This window comes from Halichoerus grypus, chromosome 2 (genome assembly GCF_964656455.1).
Source record: "Halichoerus grypus chromosome 2, mHalGry1.hap1.1, whole genome shotgun sequence".
Lineage (NCBI taxonomy): Eukaryota > Metazoa > Chordata > Mammalia > Carnivora > Phocidae > Halichoerus > Halichoerus grypus.
The window spans coordinates 83122511-83144056 of NC_135713.1; the positions used below are offsets into that span (position 1 = coordinate 83122511).

The 21546-nt window shown below is 36.8% G+C and overlaps 1 long non-coding RNA gene across 1 annotated transcript in view; it reads right to left on the reverse strand.

The window, feature by feature from the left end:
* Window positions 1-21546, reverse strand: part of LOC118527905 (uncharacterized) — a 202908-nt gene that overhangs the window by 158821 nt on the left and 22541 nt on the right. The window contains exon 4 of the long non-coding RNA XR_013445331.1: window positions 21089-21139. This is a non-coding gene — a long non-coding RNA (uncharacterized LOC118527905). The remainder of the gene's footprint in view (window positions 1-21088; window positions 21140-21546) is intronic.

A 21546-nucleotide genomic window follows, 5' to 3' on the forward strand; every position in this document is an offset into this window, starting at 1 on the left:
TAGAGCAGTACGGAAATTGCTGGGGTTTTCTCTTTCCAAAACCCAACTCCTTAATGATGTCTCATGAATCATCACAATTCTCAGCAGTCCTTTTGTAGGAGATAGAGACTACAAAATCTTCTTGTCAAAAGGAACCCAATCCTCCAATATAGACCACAATTCAGAATTTGTCCAAAACTAAGGATCTATTTTTATAACTCCTAAGATGAACCCAAGATGCAGATTAGAAATAGAATTATTTCGGGGGCGCCTGGGTGGCTCAGTCGTTAAGCATCTGCCTTCGGCTCAGGTTATGATCCCAGGGTCCTGGGATCGAGTCCCGCATCGGGCTCCCTGCTCGGCGGGAAGCCTGCTTCTCCCTTTCCCACTCCCCCTGCTTGTGTTCCTGCTCTCGCTATCTCTCTGTCAAATAAATAAATAAACTCTTTAAAAAAAAAAAAGAAAGAAATAGAATTATTTCTTTGGTATATGCTATTTTGAAGAATTATTTATTCTGGCTCTGAAGGATTTATCTCAAGGACAAACAAGACTGAAAGTTAAAATAAATTAGCACAATGAAATACCACCTTACATCGGTCAGAAAGGCTAAAATTAACAACTTAGGAAACAAGAGATGTTGGCAAGGATGCAGAGAAGGGGGAACCCTCTCACATTGTTGGTGGGAATGCAAGCTGGTGCAGCCACTCTGGAAAACAGTATGGAGGTTACTCAAAAATTTGAAAATAGAGCTACCCTATGACCCAGCAATTGCACTACTAGGTATTTATCCAAAGGACATAAAAACAGTGATTTGAAGGGGCACATGCAACCCAATGTTCATAGCAGCAATGTCCACAATAGCCAAAATGTGGAAAGAGCCCAGATTTCTATCGACAGATGAATGGATAAAGAAGATGTCATATATATATTCAAAGGTGAGACACACAAATGGTAAACTCAGAAGCACAGAGACTCACAAAAGGAAAGCAATTAGTAGACTCCATAGGGTTGCCAAAGCCACTACATGCAAAAGCCAACTGTTGAAAGAGCAAAGTCACGTGAGAGCAGTAGCCGGAGCAGTAGCTATTATGGAAGCTGAAACAGAAAGTAGTGGAACCATTAGGAAATTAAAACTTTACACACACACACACACACACACACACACACACACACAATGGAATATTACTCAGCCATAAAAATAATGAAATCCTGCCATTTGCCGCGACATGGGTGGAACTAGAGGGAAATATGATACACAAAATAAGTCAGAGAAAGACAAATACCGTATGATTTCATTCATTTGTGGAATTTAAGAAACAAAACAGATGAACATAAGGGAAGGGAAGGAAAAATAAAATAAGATAAAAATAGAGGGTGGTAAACCATAAGAGACTCTTGACTACAGAGAACAAACTAAGGGTTGCTGGAGGGGAGGAGGGTGGGGGGATGGGGTAACTGTGTGATGGGCATTAAGGAGGGCACTTGATGTAATGAGCACTGGGTGTTACATGCAATTGATGAATCACTAAATTCTACCCCTGAAACTAAAAATACACTATATGTTAGCTAAATTGAATTTAAATTAAAAATTTTTAAAACAACAACAACGTGGCAGATATAACTCTGATAGTTCTTACTGTTCTTTCAGAGGTGGCTAAAATTGAAGAAAGGTCCCTGAATTCAACTAGTTGTTCTCCTTCTATAAAACAGCCTGCTCAACAGATATGTAACATTTCCCAGAGACTTCTTTTAAGATTTGATTTATTCAAAATACGCTTTAGCCTTTGATATTCAAGAAAATGACACTGATACTGAAAGCTCCACATAAATTATCAGAGGGTCAGAGAACCTAGCTTCACACTAACCTTCCTTATCCTTGAATCAGAAAATGTTCCAAACACAAAACCTTTTTCACTTTTAATCCATGAATCTAAGCAAATGTGCAGACTGAACTGTAAATTAGTTGGATGCTGTCAGCACCCCATTGGCCATGCAATTTTGAACCCCAAATGCTAGCCTTGTGCAATGAATTTTCCAGGGCCAATTTTGATGTTATGATATAAAACCTCTTTATCAGCTTACAAAGCTAAAAACTCCTTTATTTGAGCACAAGTATGAGAGTATTATGTGTGGTGTACAGAAGAGAAAGTGTTAACAAAATAGATTAGGGAGAGTCAAATAAAAGTCTTACTTCTTTTTTTTTTTTTACCATATCCTTTAACTGTTTAGAATGAACCAACTCTGCAAGCAAATCTAAACTATCAAGTGGCCTAAGACTTAGCTGACTCACTATCCAAAAAGCATTTATTGAGGTCCTGCTTTGTACCAGGGCCAGAAGAAACAACTACTGAAGATACATTTGTAGCCCTAAGAAGTAATGATCACGGATCAGCTGGTAGAGCACAGCAAGGGACTTTGATATTTACCCTCTCTTGCACTAGAAATTCTTCATGGTAAAAGTAAACAGAAAAACATTTTGGTCAGACATCTCTAAATTCTCTTGTAGAGCTGAAATTTTGTGGCCTTATAAAGTTATTATATTTTCTCAACTGTGTTAGAATTTTTTGAAGTTGGAGGAAAAGTGAGAAGCCCAGTTTAATATAGTTGAAGTTAGTTTGCTGTATGAATTGAAGAATAACAAAAAAATAATCTCAACACCTTTATGGTAGCAACCCAGCCCACTCTTAGTCTTCTGAAATGTCAAGTTTTAATTTCCTAATGGCTCCACTACTTTCTATTTCAGCCTCCATAATAGCTACTGTTCCGCCAACTGCTCTCACGTGACTCTGCTCTTCTTTCAACAGTTGGCTTTTGCATGTAGTGGCTTTGGCAACCCTATGGAGTCTATTAATTGCTTTCCTTTTGTGAGTCTCTGCTTCTGAGTTGTTTACCATTTATGTGTCTCACCTTTGAATGCTTTAAGGAGATCTAACCAGGTCCAGTCTCCTCTCTCTGCTGCAGAACATCCTGTTTCCTGAGGTTCTCATGCCATGACATGTCACCCACAGATCACTGGCCAGGGCAGTGCTGCCTTTCTCTGATGCAGGTGCTAATCCTCGGTCCAGTCACCTGTGCTCCCAAACAAGGTCTCCCCTATGGCCAGGGTAAGAAACCACTATGCCTGTGTCCTTCGGAAACAAAACATGGAGGTAGGTGGCATTAAAACAATTACCTAATATACCTGGAAACCATAAATTTTCTCAGACTATACCTAGACCATCAGCAACTTAAATCACATCTAGTACATCCATAAGGATAAAATTCAGAAAATTGGGGTGGGCCATCTCTATAGCAATGGCAAAATAAGGAAGTCTTCATCTCTAAGTTAGAATACTACCTCGAAAATGTTACGTGTAAAAGCAGAAGTTAAAAGAAAAAAAATTTTTTTAACTCACATATTACCTTTTCAAATTATAAGCTCAAAGTTATTAAGATAATAAAAATATAGACAGAGTTTCTGATGGAAAATCTAAATGTTAAAAAAAATCTAGCCACAAAGATCAGAAACATTTATCAGAGGGGCTTATGTTTCTGATAAATATTAAATGTGTAAGGGAGAACCACTGAGAACAATAAATACTTTATAGCTGGCACTTTGTCAAACCTATAAGTGGCTCTGCCTTAGAATTTTACATCATCACTGAATTTACAGTCATTTGATAAGTGGAACAGGACAAGAATTACTTCTTTCTAAATCTAAACCAGGTAATAAATCTAACATCAGGATTCTTCTTATTGTCTGTTATCATCTGATGACAATGCCTTTTACCTTCATTGTCTTGGCAGAAATATGCTATGTAAAATTATAATGTCATATCACTCATAGTGATTTAACACTATCCAGCCCATACCATTTTAATCAATCAAAATTGTCGCTTTTTAGTGTAATGATTTTGTGGTGAATTCCCTGTGTTTAATATGATATATGGTCCTATCTGCCCATTGATTTACTATTCTCTTCCAAAGTCTAACAGCTCAGGAAGCTGTTCTTGCTTTTGGACATCTTTGGAATTAGCAAACAAGAATAATTTGTGGTAATAAAAATGCTAATTTCCATGGCACAATGAAAGCTGGAAAAAATATCTTAAGTGATGGTAGCTGCAGCTACTTTTAAGTGCAAATAAAGGATGGTTTTGTGAATTAAAATCACAGAAGACCTACAGATTTCCGCTCTGTATCTACATATGATCAAGTCATATGTAATACTACAACCACATACCTCAATACTTGATTTTTCCTTTATGCTACCAAGAAATCTCAGGAACATACAAAGTATTCCCCTTTATTAAATGCAGGTATACATTGCACAAATTTCTTTGTTCTTCCAAAAAATTGCAAGATAGTTTAAAGTGATTTTATTAATATTTATAAATCTTTTCAACTAGAGCTAAGCTAATAAAAATCAACCCCAGTTCCTATTCCTCAACTATATCGTGCATTTAGGATTGGCTACAATGCAGTAACAATCAACCACCAAATCTCAGTGGCCAAAACTATAATTTCTGACTCATGCTATGTACCCCAAACAGATCCACAGACAGTCATTTAGGGACTCAGTGGCTCAGGGACCCACGCTACAGACTCCACATAGGTCACCAGAGAGTCACTGAGGGAGCCCAGTTTATGGAGGCTCTACCATCTTATGTCTGCACCATCTGGAATATGTAGCCTTCTGAGACACCATAGAAGGGGACGAGAGAGCTGCGGGTCCCGAGCTAGTGATTACATGACTAAATTATAAGTCTCTCGTGCTCATAGCCTATTGGCCAGAACTAGTTACATGGCTCTTCCCAACTGCAAGGTTGAGAGAAAACATAATCCTTCTGTGTGCCTGGAAGGAGAAAATAGGATAGGGATGAGCTTAAGAAATCTAAAACTTACATTTTTTTTTTTTTAAAGATTTTATTTGTTTATTTGACAGAGAGAAACACAGCAAGAGAGGGAACACAAGCAGGGGGAGAGGGAGAAGCAGGCTTCCCGCCGAGCAGGAAGCCCGACGCGGGGCTCGATCCCAGGAACCCGGGACCATGACCTGAGCCGAAGGCAGACGCTTAACGACAGAGCCACCCAGGCGCCCCTAAAACTTACATATTTTTAAAGAATGAAAAATTTCCAAGTTTATTATAGGCAACTCTCCTTGATTCTCCTTGTAGAATCTTGAATATCATGTACTTCCTCTGGAATTTATAATGTTATGCATTTACAGAGAAAGTTACCTGTATGACAATAAATAAATGAACAACTGATTCCATTATTTAAGCTGGCATATATATTTAAAAGAGAAAGCAAATATTCTGCCTATAGTTTAAGCTAATGAAAGTACTTATCTTTAAATTTTATAAACCTTACTCCAATTGGCAAAGCAATTAAAATAATTTGAAATAAAATTTTTCATTCTGATGCCCAATCATTCCAATTCTGGCTTGTTGAAGCATAAACACAGATTTTAAGCACAAAAATATTAATAAGAGATCTAAGATTCCAACATATTAAATTTAATAGCAGCAGAGTGAGTTGAGCTTTTTCAAACTTGTTAAAGCTCCCTACTGTTACTGCTTCCCCCAGTCAGGCCAGGTGCTGTCGCTGCAGGTCCCAGTGGGCAGAATCAAGAGCTCCTGGGTTGAGCTGGTTTTCTGAGGCCCACCCTATGCTGACGGGGAGAATAATATGAGAGTTTATTCATTCATTCAACAAAAAAATTATTGAATACCTACGATGCACCAGGTATCTGCCATACTCTGAGAATACAGCAATAATTGAAATAAACCATACCCCCCCCCCAAAAAAAAAACAATTCTTCTTTCTTGGACTTCACATACTAGTGAGAGAGGAGGACAAACAAGATTAAGGGGAGCCATAGAATAAAAAAGCAAATAAATGAGGAGGAAAATTCCAAGTAATGATAAATGCTATAAAAATAAAGTCAAAGGAAAGGATAAAGACAGGAGTGGAATTTGGAGCTACTTTGGAGTGGATGGCCAGAAAAGATCTCTGAGGATCTGACATTTGAGCTGAGAGAAGGAGGGTATGAAGGAGCCAGGACAGAGAACTTTGGGTTGGAAAAAACCTAAAGGCAAAGGTCCTAAGGCAGAAAAAAGCTTGGCATAAGACAGGAAAACTAGGGGCGCCTGGGTGGCTCAGACGTTAAGCATCTGCCTTCGGCTCAGGTCATGATCCCACGGTCCTGGGATCGAGCCCCACATCGGGCTCCCTGCTCAGCGGGAAGCCTGCTACTCCCTCTCCCACTCCCCCTGCTTGTGTTCCTGCTCTCGCTATCTCTCTCTCTCTGTCAAATAAATAAATAAAATCTTTAAAAAAAATTAAAAAAAAAAAGACAGGAAAATTATCAAGGCCACAGGGGTAGGAAATGAAGAAAACTGGTAGATGGGCCAAATCAAGACAGAATCAGAGAAAAATAAGAAAACAATCCCCAGATTTTTCAAACCATTAATGTGGTGTAGAACAGAAAATTTCATGTGGTGATTAATAGTTGTTACTAAACAAGTTCAGTAGGACTGCTAGGACAACAGAGAACATAAAAACTCATCCTCCAATTCCAAAAAGCATTCTATAAGAGGTTTAGGTAGTTAAAATGACTGAGTGATCAGAATAAACTGAAGGGCTGTGAGGGGAGGAATAAGAGATTGAGTCTGTCTTGAGAAATTTACAAGACAATCTGCAAAAAGCAGAGGATATGTCACTTGAGAATGAATCAAGCACTTATAAAAAAAATTTTAACTAAGTACAAATAAACATGAGACAAATTATATCTCAAGTACAAAGGAGAGAGTGAGAAACAAGTGAAATACTCAGGAAAAGAGAGTGAATTTTAGAGTTTTCAAGTGGAGGCCAGATGTAAGATTTGCTTCTGGAATGCTAGAAAAGTATCAAGCAAGGCATTCCATGTGAAGGGAAAGAAGTGTGCAAGTGTGCAAAAATGATTTGTGTTTTGCTACATAATAAATCATCATAAAATCTAGTGGCTTAAGGCAATTTATTGTATTCTCTCACAGTTCTAAGGATTGACTGAGCTCTGCTGGGTGGTGCTTACTTGGGTTCTCCAATGCAGTTGGAGTAAGACAATGGCTAAGGCTCAGCTGAGCTGCTTATCCAAGATGGCAAGTGATGCTGGGTCTTGGAGGGAGCTCAGTTGGGAGTGTTTACCTGGAGTGCCTACAAGTGCCCTTTCCATGTTGCCTGGGCTTCTCATAGCAGCAGCTCATTTCTAAGACAGGATGTCTCTTAAGGAAGCATTAACAATAGAACAAAGCAGAAGCAGTAAAGCTTATCACCTAGCCTCAGAAGTCCCATATAATCATTTTCACTGCATTCTATTAGTCAAGCAAGTCACTAAGATCAGCCCAGATTCAAAGGGAAGGAAATTAAACTCTATCCTCTGACATGAGTAGGAGCATGTATACTTGTGTAAAGAGGAACAGAATTCAGAAGGGCCATTTTTTACTACCTATTACGGTCTACTCTTGGGCCACCAAAATTCATGCCTCTCCCACTGACTCTCTTAACACTCCCAACATTTTTGTCCCACTATATCATTGGGCTCCAAGATCTTGTCATTTCAGTCAGGTCCAGGTGCAGATGTGCTGTGTTTCCTTGGGTTTAGTTCCTCAAGTATGGTTTCTACCAATCTGAAGACTGTTAACTAAAGAGACAAATTATCTACCACATACACACCCCACACACTGATGAGAAAACTCAGAATAACCGAAATAGATACTGCCTTTCACAAAAAGACAAAATGGAAAGCACACAGCAGGTCCACAGCAGTTCCAAAATCCATTTGGGTGTGTGTTGCCAGTTTCTTGATAAAGGCATAGTCATGCTTCCTGGGAATGACTCACTGGAACTTTGGCTGCTCCTTCTAAGATGTTGGTTCTCCCTCTGAGTCATCCTACCCCCATGAGAAAGAATAGACATCCCTGTAATAAGTACTTTTGTTCAGCCTGCCTTCTCCAGGTTAAGGGAACAAAATCTTTTCATTTTCTACTATCCTATCTTTTGCATACCAAGCTTACATAATTCCTTTAAAAGTTCTGTGTGCTTCCTGTGTGCCAAATCATAATCCACTCCATTCAACAAAAGTTACACCCCTATTTTTTTCCAAAAAATGCTTGGCCTAAGCACCAAGGTTCCATGGGACAGTGACCTTAAGATAGGTTGAAGCCTTGGGCGCCTGGGTGGCTCAGTCGGTTAAGTGTCCAACTCTTGATTTCGGCTCAGGTCATGATCTCAGTGTTGTGAGATCAAGACCCACATTGGGCTCCACACCGGGTGTGGAGCCTGATTAAGATTCTCTCTCTCTCTCTCCCTCCCCCCCTGCCCCTCTCCACCTCTAAAAAATATATATATATTTTGAAGCCTTGTCTCATTGAAAATATCTAAGAGTCATACACTGAAGGTATGATCTTAAGTAAGATCATAGGGTAAGATCCTTCAGGGTCTTTATTTTCTAGCAGAGAAAGCATACCAGAATATTTTTAGAAGACCTGGTAAGCACACTGTTAAGTTTTCCTTCAGGTCACAACAAAGGGTCTCACAGGCATACTCTAGAAATCTGCATTTGTTACCATCATAGATTTGATCTTTGCTCAGATGTCACCACTGACTGAGAATCTTGTTGGGAGACACTGAAGGTGAGAAACTATTTTTTTTTAATACAGAAAACCGTGACTACTGTATATTTCCCCTAACTTTCCTTAAAAACCATTCCTTAAGTCTCTACAATCTATTCAAAACAATTTCTTCTTGAGTTTTTATCTCTCTTCTCATTTTGTTTTATCACCAGCAAACACACACACACACACACACACAAACCTATTTGGCCATATCTAAATCTATTGAGCCAGATTCCTAAGTTCATTAGGTACATATATCACAACATAATATTTGCTACTTCATTTTTGCCCCCAAATCTCATTTACATTTCTCTTTTGGCAACTTTATCCCAAAACCACACAGGGAAAAGAACAGTGGGAAAGAAACCAAGCTTAGTTGACACAGTACAAAACCATAATAGTTACAGAAGCACAAACATTATCTTTCTCCTTTTGTTATAAGCTTGTCCCTCTTTTTCTACAAACACTGTGAAAATTAAAACTTCATATTCCATAACAAATTCTGATTTTTTTAATATGTCAATACTTGTAAGGAAGAAAAAACTATGAACATTTGCTGCAATATGTAGTCACTTAGTATCTTCCTGTGCACCTGTAAGACCCTTCCATTTCCCTCTTCTTATTTCTCAGGTCTGACTGCTCTCCAGTCAGAAATCCTTCAGTAGTTTTTCATCTGCTTATGTAATTATAAATGTTCTTTGTAAATGAATTTTAATCAATATAGAAAAGCAAAATGAAGCAAAAATCATTAGAAATTCTACAACACTTCAACATCGACTATTAATACTTTAGTGCCCATTGCCCATGGTTCTTTTAATGCACACACCCACACACACACACACACACTTTTACATCTTTCAGGGTAATTTTTATTGTGAACTTTTATTAACTCATTCTTTCTTTACTTATGTGTTTGTTTTTCTTGTCTTCCCTCTACCTTTCTATAAATCATCATATCTCCATCAAGGTAATCAACATTAGAAACCTAGAATATAGTTTTCTGTGGCTTTCACTGTGTGTGTGTGTGTGTGTGTGTGTGTGTGTGTGTGTGTGTGCATGGTCAACCATGATTTATCTTTACTTTTTGAAAATCTCTCCAACTCAGTTCCTCAAAAAATTAAAAATAGAACTACCCTATGATCTAGCAATTGCACTACCAGGTATTTACCCAAAAAATACAAAAATACTAATACAAAGGGATACATGCACCCCAATGTTTACAGCCACAATATCTACCATAGCCAAATTAAGGAAATAACCCAAGTGGCTATAGACTGATGAATAGATAAAGAAGATGAGATATATATATACAATGGAATATTACTCAGCCATAAAAAAGAATGAAATCTTGCCATTTGCAATGACATGGATGGAGCTAGAAAGTATTATGCTAAGTGAAATAAGTCAGTCAGAGAAAGACAAATACCATATGATTTCATTCATATGTGGAATTTAAGAAACGAAACAAAGGAGCAAAGGGGGGAAAAAAGAGAGGGAGGCAAACCAAGAAAGAGACTCTTAACTATAGGGAACAAACTGATAGTTACCAGAGGGGAAGTGGGTGGGGGGATGGGTGAAATAGGTGATGGGATTAAGGAAGGCACTTGTGATGAGCACAAGGTGATGTATGGAAGTGTTGAATCACTATATCGAAACTAATATTAGACTGTATGTTAACTGGAATTTAAATAAAAACTTGAAAGAAAGAAGAAAAGGAAGGGAAACAAAGAAAGAAGGAAGGAAGGAAGAAAAAGAAAGGAAGAAAGAAAGAAAGAAAGAAAGAAGAAAGAAAGAAAGAAAGAAAGAAGAAAGAAAAAGAAAGAAAAAGAAAGAAAGAAAGAGAAAGAAAGAAAGAAAGAAAGAAAGAAAAGAAAGTCTCTCCAACTCAACGGGTAGAAGGTAGAGAGTTAACTTATTTCAATGAATTCATAATATATAAATCTCTATTCCTACTCGGTTTTGTATCTTGTATATGATAAAAGGAATAAAGAGCTCATTTTTACTTTCTTCCAAATGAATAGCCAATTGTATTCACACTGCTCATTACATAAAAAACTTGTTCCCATAAAATTTCCATATATTAAATCCCTTGTATACTAACTTGAACTCTCTATTTTATTTTTCCAGTATATATTTCTGATACTATACCAATACCAGATTGTTTAATAATAGATTAATATTTTAATATCTATTAAGACCTATTTATTCCAACTGCTCATTTTTTCCTAACTTTTTTGGCTACCCTTGTTGCTCATTCTTTTATATTCAAATAGTATCATTTTGTCCAAAGTGTTTTAAAAATATTGAGATTCTAGTTGGAGTTGTAGTAAATGTATGTATGAATCTGGTATTATTGACATTTTATATTATTTAGTCTTCCCAGCCAAAAGCATGGTATCTTTCAGATTGGTTAATGGACTTCAGTAGATTTTATAGTTTTCTTCATATAGGTATAGTTTCCTTCTTCATAAGTTTATCTTTAACATTTCATAGTTATCCTACTTAATGTGGTAGAGGAGAGCAAACAAGCCTAAGTCATAAACTTCATTTTTTAACTCTTGGATAACCAGTAGGAGCCATGACCAAGTTCTTAACCAGAATTATATTAAAGACCTGAGCTAGTGCAATCCCTGCATTAACAAAGACAAGACAATTGTCCCAGTTGTTGACCAGTTACAACATCAGGCCAGCAAAAATTATGAGTGAACCATAGCAAATCCATGGTCACTAATAGATACACACATACAAAAAGAGCACAGTATTTACCCCATTAATTTGATTGGAACATTTTACAAGGAGCCATTTTATTTTAAAAATATATATTACTTTCATGGTTAAATGGTTTAAAATAAAATGCTGACTAGAGGCAAGGGCAGAAAAACCCAATCTGCAAATTTACAGATTTACATTTCACAAAAACTGTCTCTTCAGCAAACTGCCTCTGTCTTAATTAGAAATCACAAGTAACATTAGTAATGAAAGAAAATGTTGGTTCTCTACCTTGGATATCAAGTTCATAATTTTTAAAAATCTCATTCTGAAAAGTCAAAAATGCAATCATTTTCATTTGGAAGACTCTATAATCAAGGACTAACACTAATCTTTTGAGAGACAGTACAAATAGGAAGAACAGTGCATGGATTTTACTGCCTCTTCTTTCTGGTAATTAGTCTGTAGCTACAACCATTGTGTCCTAATTTCAAGACACATACAAAAACAGATCAATTGGTTAGCTGAATAGTTTCAATCAAGATGTTTTTGTGTACCCCTGAATACCAACTTATCTTTTAATATTTTATTATAGTACTCTAGGGTTGGGATGAACTTAAGAGTCCTGAATCTTAGATATTTAAGCTCCACTTGATTTGATTAGGTATCTTTCCAATAAAAACATGCCATCCAACCAAAGTTGTATTAAGGGGCAGATAGGCTGGACAGCCAGAATGCCAGGTTGTAATGGACACAAAAATTCTTTAAATAAATTGAAAACATGGTACTAGTCAATAGAATTTTTATATATGACTCCTTACTTAACTGTCAAATTATAAGTGAATCCTTCCATTTGTTTTTTTTTTTTTAAAGATTTTGTTTATTTATTTGACAGAGAGAGAGACACAGCGAGAGAGAGAACACAAGCAGGGGGAGTGGGAGAGGGAGAAGCAGGCTTCCCACAGAGCAGGGAGCCCGATGCGGGGCTCGATCCCAGGACCCCGGGATCATGACCCGAGCCGAAGGCAGACGCTTAACGACTGAGCCACCCAGGCACCACCAGTGAATCCTTCCATTTAGTTCCTGGTTTTAAACGTATATTTTTTTCTGGAATTATATATATTCAAAATATTGTTTCTGTATACATCAATTCAGAAAAATATATACATTATTCATAATCCCTACTGCCTTTTATGGAGAATGAAGGCTTTCAATTGACAGAACTTTCAGTAGCTCTGTTAAAAAAAAAAAAAAGCTCACTCATTATAATGGCCTCTGACACACTTGAGGAAAATCTTACATGGTAGAGAGAGGCCATGGTGAAATTCAAAATATTTACTAACCAGTATAGCAAAGATACTAGCTAACCAATGCATCTTTCTCAGAAAAAAAAAAAAAATGTAAAGAACACTAACACATCCATCTATGCCTTTCTCTCTCTAGACTAAACATTCTTATGACTTTCAGAACTGACTTCATTATCATGGTTTCAAATCCTCTCCCAATGCTCGTTATTCTCTCCCTCTCCCTAAAGACACAGCCCTGACTAGTGAAGACAATCATCTATATGTGCCCCCACCAACAGGAAATACAGCAGCACCACCACCTCTCCTTTCTTAATACCATGATTTTTAAATAGTTAAAAATTATACTTCTTTTGGCAGCCTCATCATCCTGTGCCTTATGAGTTATCTTTCTATAAATAATCTTTTAATTTTATCTTATAACATTCACAGTTTGTGTCAAAAAACTTAATTAGAAAAACAGACACCTATCTGATGACTCGAAGAGGGAACCTGCCAAAGTCATTTGTCCTCTATCCCAAAATACATGAATCAGAATACCCTTATATGTAATATATTTATTCTAACTGTTTAAATTAAAAATTGCTCAAAAGAAGTGTTTTTATACTTGCCAATTTAATTAACATTTCCATGACCGTGAGAAGCATCTTTTATACCAATGTTTAATTCACAGATCAGTAAGCACTAATGATAAGTGTATTACCATATCAACTTCTAGCAGTTAGGTATGTCAGTGACAGGCATCATAAAATTAAATAGATAACTAATATTCAAAGAGACTGCAATAAAAAAATATTGTGGTAATTACCAATGTCGAAAGTGAAGAGTTTTAATCAAATCATTTTTTTGGGTGACCATATTTTCATTAAAATATGACTTTGAGAAATCACAGAGACGGTTGCTGCTTTCAACACCAAATGCAAGTCTAATTAGTGCCTTTTTACTGCAATTAATAACTATTATATTCAGCATTCTTTAAATCAGCATAAATAAGTTCTCTCTGGCTTTTCTCTCTCCATCTCACTCTTTCCCCATTATGTTTCTCACTGAAGTTTGGTAACAGAGAAGAGTGTTGATTTCAGTTGAAAAAATAATTACCATTCCTACTGTCCCAGAGATTTCCTCATGACTAGGCAGAGTAGATATTTTGAAAAGACTTCCAATCCCTCTATTGCTTATGTTGTGGCTTTTAACAATTTCTGAAAGATGCCATCAGTTTTATATGATAGTATCTCCTAGTATAAGCTCATCAAAATCTTGCTTTCCATCAGTGCTCTGTTTATTTGAAAATATAAATTTCTTTTTGTCCTCCTATTGAAATTGGATTTTCAGAAACAGTTTTCTTTAAATAGTACTTCATAATTTTCTGTCTACATTTATATCCTCTGGTATTTGAGAGAGGTGGTAATTATGAGCGTTAAATCAACATGTGCTAATTCATTGACTTAACCAAGATGATGAAGAAGAACTTTACTCATGTCCTGATACCATAAAATAGTATAATAAAAAGTATAATAGTAAAATAAAATAGCAATGGACTGGAAATCAGAAGACTTGAACTGGAATCTTGATGCCCCCACTTATTTTACTAGCTGTGGGATCATGTACACATTACTTAAACTCTCTAAGCCTCCTTTTCATTATTTACAAAATGGTGGTGAGTGTTAGAAAAACTGGATGTAGCATGTGAGAGAAAACAGGAGGTCAAGGATGATTAAACAAATTAAAGGATGATTTTGCTATTTACTGAGATAAGGAAGATGGTAGGAAAATAAGGGAAAAAATGGAGTTATTTTGATGTGTTCAATTTCAAATATCTATAATATATCCAAACCAAGATAGCAAGTAGGCAGTTGAATATACAAGTCTAGAGTTCAAGGAAAATATCTGAATTGAAGATACAAACATTACTCAGATATTAATAATAATTACTTCCACCCACTATGCACCAAACAATGCAACGGATGCTGCAGGTAAGTAATTTATTCCTCAAGACAAACTTTTGAGTTCATAATGAGTATTATTATCATTATTATTATTTTCTAACACTTAACACAGAGTCTGGTTATGTAAGCTACCAAAATTTTTGAGTGAATTTTCAGTTTAGAAACAAAGAAGTCAAGACTCAGAAAAGAAGCTTAAACACATCTAGTAAGTAGTAGAACCAGAATTCAAAATTAAATTTGTCTTGGGGTGCCTGGGTGGCTCTCTCCATTGAGCGTCTGCCTTCAGCTCATGTCATGATCCCAAGGTCCTAGGATCAAGCCCCACATCAGGCTCCCTGCTCAGCGGGGAGTCTGCTTCTCCCTCTCCCTCTGCCTCTCTCCTCAGGTTCTACCCTCTCTCTCTCTCTCAAATAAATAAATAAAATCTTTAAATAAATAAATAAATAAATTTGTCTTGAGTAGAGAGTGGGATGGCCGGCTTGCAAGCAGGCACCTTCATTTCACCCACGATGAAAGAACAACTTAAAAATGGGCGATGTTGAGAAGGCAAGAAGATTTTTGTTCAGAAGTGTGCCCAGTGCCATACCGTGGAAAAGGGAAATAAGCACAAGACTGGGCCAATTCTCCATGGTTTATTTAGGCAAAAGACAGGTCAGACCCCTGGATTTTCTTACACGATGCCAACAAGAAAAAAGGCATCACCTGGAGAGAGGAGACATGAATGGAGTATTTGGAGAATCCCAAGAAGTACATCCTTGGAACAAAAGTGATCTTTGCTGGCATTAAGGCAGGGGAAAGGGGAGACTTGATAGCTTATCTCAAAAAAGCTAGGACCATAGGGGAAGGGAGGGAAAAATAAAATAAGCTGAAATCAGAGAGTGAGACAAACCATAAGAGATTCTTAACTACAGGAAATAAACTGAGAGTTGCTGGAGAGGAGGTGGGTGGGGGTATGGGGTAACTGGGTGGTGTAATGAGCACTGGGTGATATATGCAACTAATGAATCACTAAACTCTATCTCTGAAACTAATAATATACTACATCTTAATTGAATTTAAATAAAATTGAATTTTTAAAAAAGAGCTACTAAGGAGCTAAGGTTGGCCACTGCCTTATTTATTACAAAACAAAAGTATCTCATTACTTCTTTTGTGTGTACCATATTTAAATTGATTTCATACACCAGAATTCAGACCATGAAGGGCTGATAGACTATTTCTTTTGGACAGTCCTGATTTAAATAATATTGGCTTGTGGTGAAATGAATATGATCAGCTTTTGGAACTTTGAAAGTAATTCTGGATCAGCAAGTGCTGCCACTGTTTTCCCTTTCAAAAGACATGACTGGAATTGATTAGTAATGTTCAGCTTTTCACAGAAATGGCAAATGCCAGCTCTAAACCTGGAGGAGATTGGTTTTATATTTAAATTTATATATAACTTGTTATATTAATATACTTAAATACTGAGGAAATCCCTTCACTGTCCAGAGAACAGCAAGACTCAGCTGTGTTTCAAGTCATGTTCGTTAGCCTGTTAAAGGCAAGGACTGATGATAAGCCGGAAATGTCCACTTTATCTTTTTGGTCTTAACTATGCAGATTTAATTAAAATTCCTTGCATCTAAAATATTGCCTTTTGCTTAATGAAAGGCATTTTAGTTTGGTTTATATATAATATTAAACAAAGAATATTTAACACTTCTCACATTTTATAGATGATCTATAAGGTCAGATGCTTTCAAAAGTCAGTATGACAAGATATAGTAGCAAACTTAGCTAATGAATTCTTTTTTTTTTTTTTTTTTTAAAGATTTTATTTATTTATTTGAGAGAGAGAATGAGATAGAGAGAGAGCATGAGAGGGGGGAGGGTCAGAGGGAGAAGCAGACTCCCCGCTGAGCAGGGAGCCCGATGCGGGACTCGATCCAGGGACTCCAGGATCATGACCTGAGCCGAAGGCAGTCGCTTAACCAACTGAGCCACCCAGGCGCCCTAGCTAATGAATTCTTTACTAAGTCAGACTAAGTTATAATTCAGGATTGTCTTCTAAACAGCTATTCAAAAACACAACTGTAGAATTACCATATATGTATGATTGGTAATGGTGCTTTTGCCAACTCATTAGAAGGATTAAAGTAGAAGAGATATATCATCAGCATAAATTTGTAAATTATGTGATAAGGCTTAAGATAATTAAAAACAAAATCACAGATCATTAAAAAAAATTTGATTTGAATTCCAAATGATTATTCTTACCTTTACTGCAGAGGTCACATCAGCTACAAAGCAACTTCATATTCATTAGTTTATTTAATCTACACAATAACCATCTCAGGTAGGAGCAGATGAGAGACTAACACTCAGAGAAGCTAAGTGGTTTGACATCATTATGCCATCTGTTCACTATGCCAGGACTCACTATCATCCATAGCTAAAGATGATCACATGAGCTAACCATGCAAAACCTTCTCATGTAAAGATACTTTCATACACTAACTATAGAAAACCTTCTACACTGGACCTTTTTGAAGACTGGTTTTGCAGCTTTCCTAGACTATTGTCAATCAGACTTCAAAACATTTTTATCATGCATAATGTAACAAGATAATCTATTACAATTATCATTTGTGTTTTCTTCTTGCTTCTTTGAAGACCCAAAAGATGAGAGAGATGTTGTTCTCTTCCATCTACTAGACAGCAAATGTACCTTGGACTCCTAGAGGTCTGGAGACTCTTGCCAAAGGGGAAAGTTAACAGGGCTCCATTTGGAAATGCTTCTGCTTACAGAGGCCATAGACTCTGGTGAGGGGCCTAGGGTTGACAGCCCTATCTGAGAGCAAGAGGATAACTTCTCTGAGCCTTGAGGAAATAAAAGGTGTTTGAGATGTATGAGGGTAGAGACTGCTTTCTTGTACACAGTGCCCTGGATGAGGGGGAAGGTTTTGGACTGGGCTTTGGGACGTAAGTTAGTGGCTCTTCATTCTGCCTACAATATTATTCCCACAAATATTCACATGGCTGGTTCCACATTTCATCCAAGACTCTAATCACACGTCATGAGCTTCTGAAAGCCTTCCAGTCACTCAAAAATATCTACTTCTTACACCCCACCATCACCTTCTCTCTTCTTACTTTGTCTTTTATTACTTTCCAATTCTGATCTCAACCTGAAATTGTATAACATATATATTATACCTATCTATTTATATATTTATTTATGTAGAGGTTTAGTGTTCTTCTCCCCCACCAAAATTTACTCCCTTTGAAGGCAGGGATTTTGGTTTTTTCAACATTACATAATACACAGTAAGGAAACAATAAATATTTGTTATGTAATAAGTTTCCCATATTGCTTGAAAGGACATGAAACATACAAATGGAATTTAGGGACCCCCAAAATTTAACTTTTTGGAATTTTCAAATTTTTTTTAAATATTGTGTCTATGTGTATGTGTGTGTATTATATATATAACACAATATAGTTATCTAGTGTTTTGCTGTAGGATGTTCAAGTTGTCCCCAATTTTTTTGTTATTACAGACAACAGGGCTATGAAATGCTTGTACACATCTCCCAGCACACATGTTCAAGAGTTGCTCTAATCTATATGCCATAGAGATGAATTTGGGGGTCATAGGGAGTTTGTATATTGAACTTCATAAGACAACACCAAATTATTTTCCAAAGTTGGTGTATGCATAGCTGGTACACACAGGTATAGATTTACCAGTTTTTAAAATATTGAAATAATTCCACATTTAAGAAATAGTGCTCCCCTGAGTCCTTTGAGGATCCCCGTATATTTTCTATGGCCCTAGGATGACTAAACTATCCTGGTTTGCCTGGAGCTAAGAGAGTTTCTGGGACAAAAGATGTTCAGTTTTAAACCAGAAAAGTTCCCAGCAAACAGGGACAAGTTGGTCACTCTACCCCACAGCCTCCTAGCCATCAAAGACCTTCCCGCAATTCAGAGTAATGTCTGACACTGATTAAATATGACTATTGTTCATTGTTGTACCTGCTTATACTCCCAGTGACAGATTATGTTTTTCATTTATCCCTCTCTTCACCATCACTTGTTATAGTCCTAATATTTCATTTTTATTATCCAGGGGTATAAAATGTATTTTCATTATAATATTTTCATTTTTCTCATGTGATTTATCATGTTTTCATAGGATAATTGGCTATTTATGTGTCTTTATGAAAGTGTTTCACTAGGCCAGAGAAGGGCAGATATGACCAGGCTAAGTAAAATGGCTCCAGGCTGTTCAAAAATTTCATTTTCCAATAGTCTTTTAAAAACCGAAGCTTTGGAAAAATTCTCTGTTCCAGCTTTACTTAGACTGAGTGGAGCTCTGCACCTCCAAATTGGCCATCAAAGTTTATACCATGAGCATCAATCACAATGGCAAAAAAAGTAAATTGATAACCAATAGCCCTTTCCTACTTTTTTCAGATTGTGTAGGCCACCTGAGCATCCCGTACCATAGCAAAAAAGAAGACAGTGACAAATGAATTATGACTAATATTGCATATCTAGCCAAACTAAGGTGGATAATTAATACATGGATTTTATTTTACTGAGAAACATATAGCAATATGATACTGTTGCACTTTCATCTTGTGGCCCATTTATACTCCCTGTGCTAGACTCCTCTGACCACCAAACTGAACACAGTATAATCTGCTCTAAATGTGTAATCCATACAAATTATTATATGTCCAAAATCAGGGCGATAATTAGTACAGCCTTGAAATAGAAAGCAAATCTAAAGGTAGTCAGAGACTGAAAATGAAGTGCCATAGTTGGTCCTCTTGTCTTTTAAAGTGTTTTAATTATATCGTGGGGAAAGAGGTAGGCTCAATGAAGGTAACTGAGAAAGGCTTCACATACTAATTGCTGCAACCCATGTGTGATCTCTAAAAACAGTGACATTTTCTGGTTCAAAAAGTTTTTGCCCAAGTTCCTTGGCTGAGAGGAATAAAGCATAATTTTAACCTTGCTATATAATCTTTCTGTGGCTTTCATATTCGTGTATGATAACAAGTTTTTTGCTTGCTTCCATGATGTTATGTGTGAAAGAGAAAGAATTTCTTTCGCAATGTGTATGGTGCATTATTCACAGTACCGTGGTATGCAGATAGTGAGTAAGAGAGTATGCAGAGCTGGAGTAAGAGAATAAGTGGCTCACAAAACTACTGAGAATAAGCTTACTCTTGAGGAACATAATTTAAGAGGTTTGGAAAAGAACCATCCAATCCCAAAATACCTCCGAACTCCTTGTTTCAATGCCCAGAATTCCATCATCCGACCCTCATTATTAGGCCTTGAAATTTCTCAACAAGAGCACCCTACGTATTTCTTTTTAAAGGCAACTATTTTCAGATTATGTGACTCAAAAATAACATAGTGGATGAGAAGGAAATGGCAGCAAAAACTGCATCAACCAACACAGAAGTAAAGTTCTTATAATTCCTATAAATATTCCATATGCCCCTCCTCAACTGACTGAAGAAGCATGAAGGAAACAAAGGCAAGGCTTATCTTCTTTATAGCCCACCCTGATCAATACTACTAATGAGTCATTTCCCCCCCCCCCAGCCCCTTTGCCACTTGTCATAGCCAAGTGATGATCTATTCTTCACTCCTGCATCTTTAAAGATCCCCAGTGGAGCCCAACCAGCATCTGACCATTCATTCACCAAGCCATGAGGATGGAATATCTGGCCTGTTTGTTCTAGTTGGTAGGAAATCTTACACAGCTTCATTTACTAAATACAACAAATGGGGTTTTTTTTAACATATTATTATTAAAATATAAATAATTTATCCACAAAAATGAAATATAAAGAAACAGTTAAGAATTAGAAAACTACTTTTTTGTTAAAACCTGAATTACTATTCATGCTGAACATCTAAGGAATTTTAATGACTACTATGTAGATCATGTATTATTCTGTCATTTTCATATGCCATATCTTTTCATTTAAAGAGCTAAATCCAAAGTCACTTGGAGCAATAAGAAAAATACAACAAATCTCTACAAACATGGAAACATGTAAACCTATGCCTGGAAATGAAACTCCTTTTCTCTTTAGATGGGCTGATATTTGGAGGTGGGGACTTTGGGAGGTAATTAAGTTTAGATGAGGTCATGAGGGTAGTGCTCTCATAATAGAATTAATGCTCAGGGGCGCCTGGGTGGCTCAGTCATTAAGCGTCTGCCTTTGGCTCGGGTCATGATCCCAGGGTCCTGGGATCGAGCCCCACGTTGGGCTCTCTGCTCAGCGGAAAGCCTACTTCTCCCTCTCCCACTCCCCCTGCTTGTGTTCCCTCTCTCACTGTGTCTCTGTCAAAAAATAAATAAAATCTTAAAAAAAAAAAAATAGAATTAATGCTCATAGAAGAAGAAGAGCTCCCTCTGTGTGTCTTTCCATTTCCACCAAGGAAAGGCCACATAAGGACATTATCAGAAGACAGTCATCTGTAAACAGGAAAGAGGAATCTTACCAGACACCGCATCAGCTGGCACCTTGATCTTGGATTTCTCAGCCTCTAGAACTGTGAGAAATAATGCTTGTCATTTCAGTCATTCAGTCTATGATATCCTGTTACAGCAGCCCAAGGTGCCTAAGACATCATGTTATACAAAGGCAGGAAAAATGTGCAGTTACTAATATATATGGTTATACACACAGAGACACCTACACACACATAGGAAAATAAACATCCCCACTATTTGAAAGGAAGAGATAAGTCAAGCATTTTATATTTTTTAAAATTGAAAGAATCAACAAAATCGCACACATAGGATTAACACTGGGGAAAAAAATAAAGGATTTGGCATAAATCTAATTAGTCATATCAGCAGAGAGAGGTACAGGTTGGTCTTAGTAAACACAGGGTGGTTTTTGAGTGCAAAGTAAATAAGTGCACTGAGGTACAGTACTAATCACATTTGTTCTAAC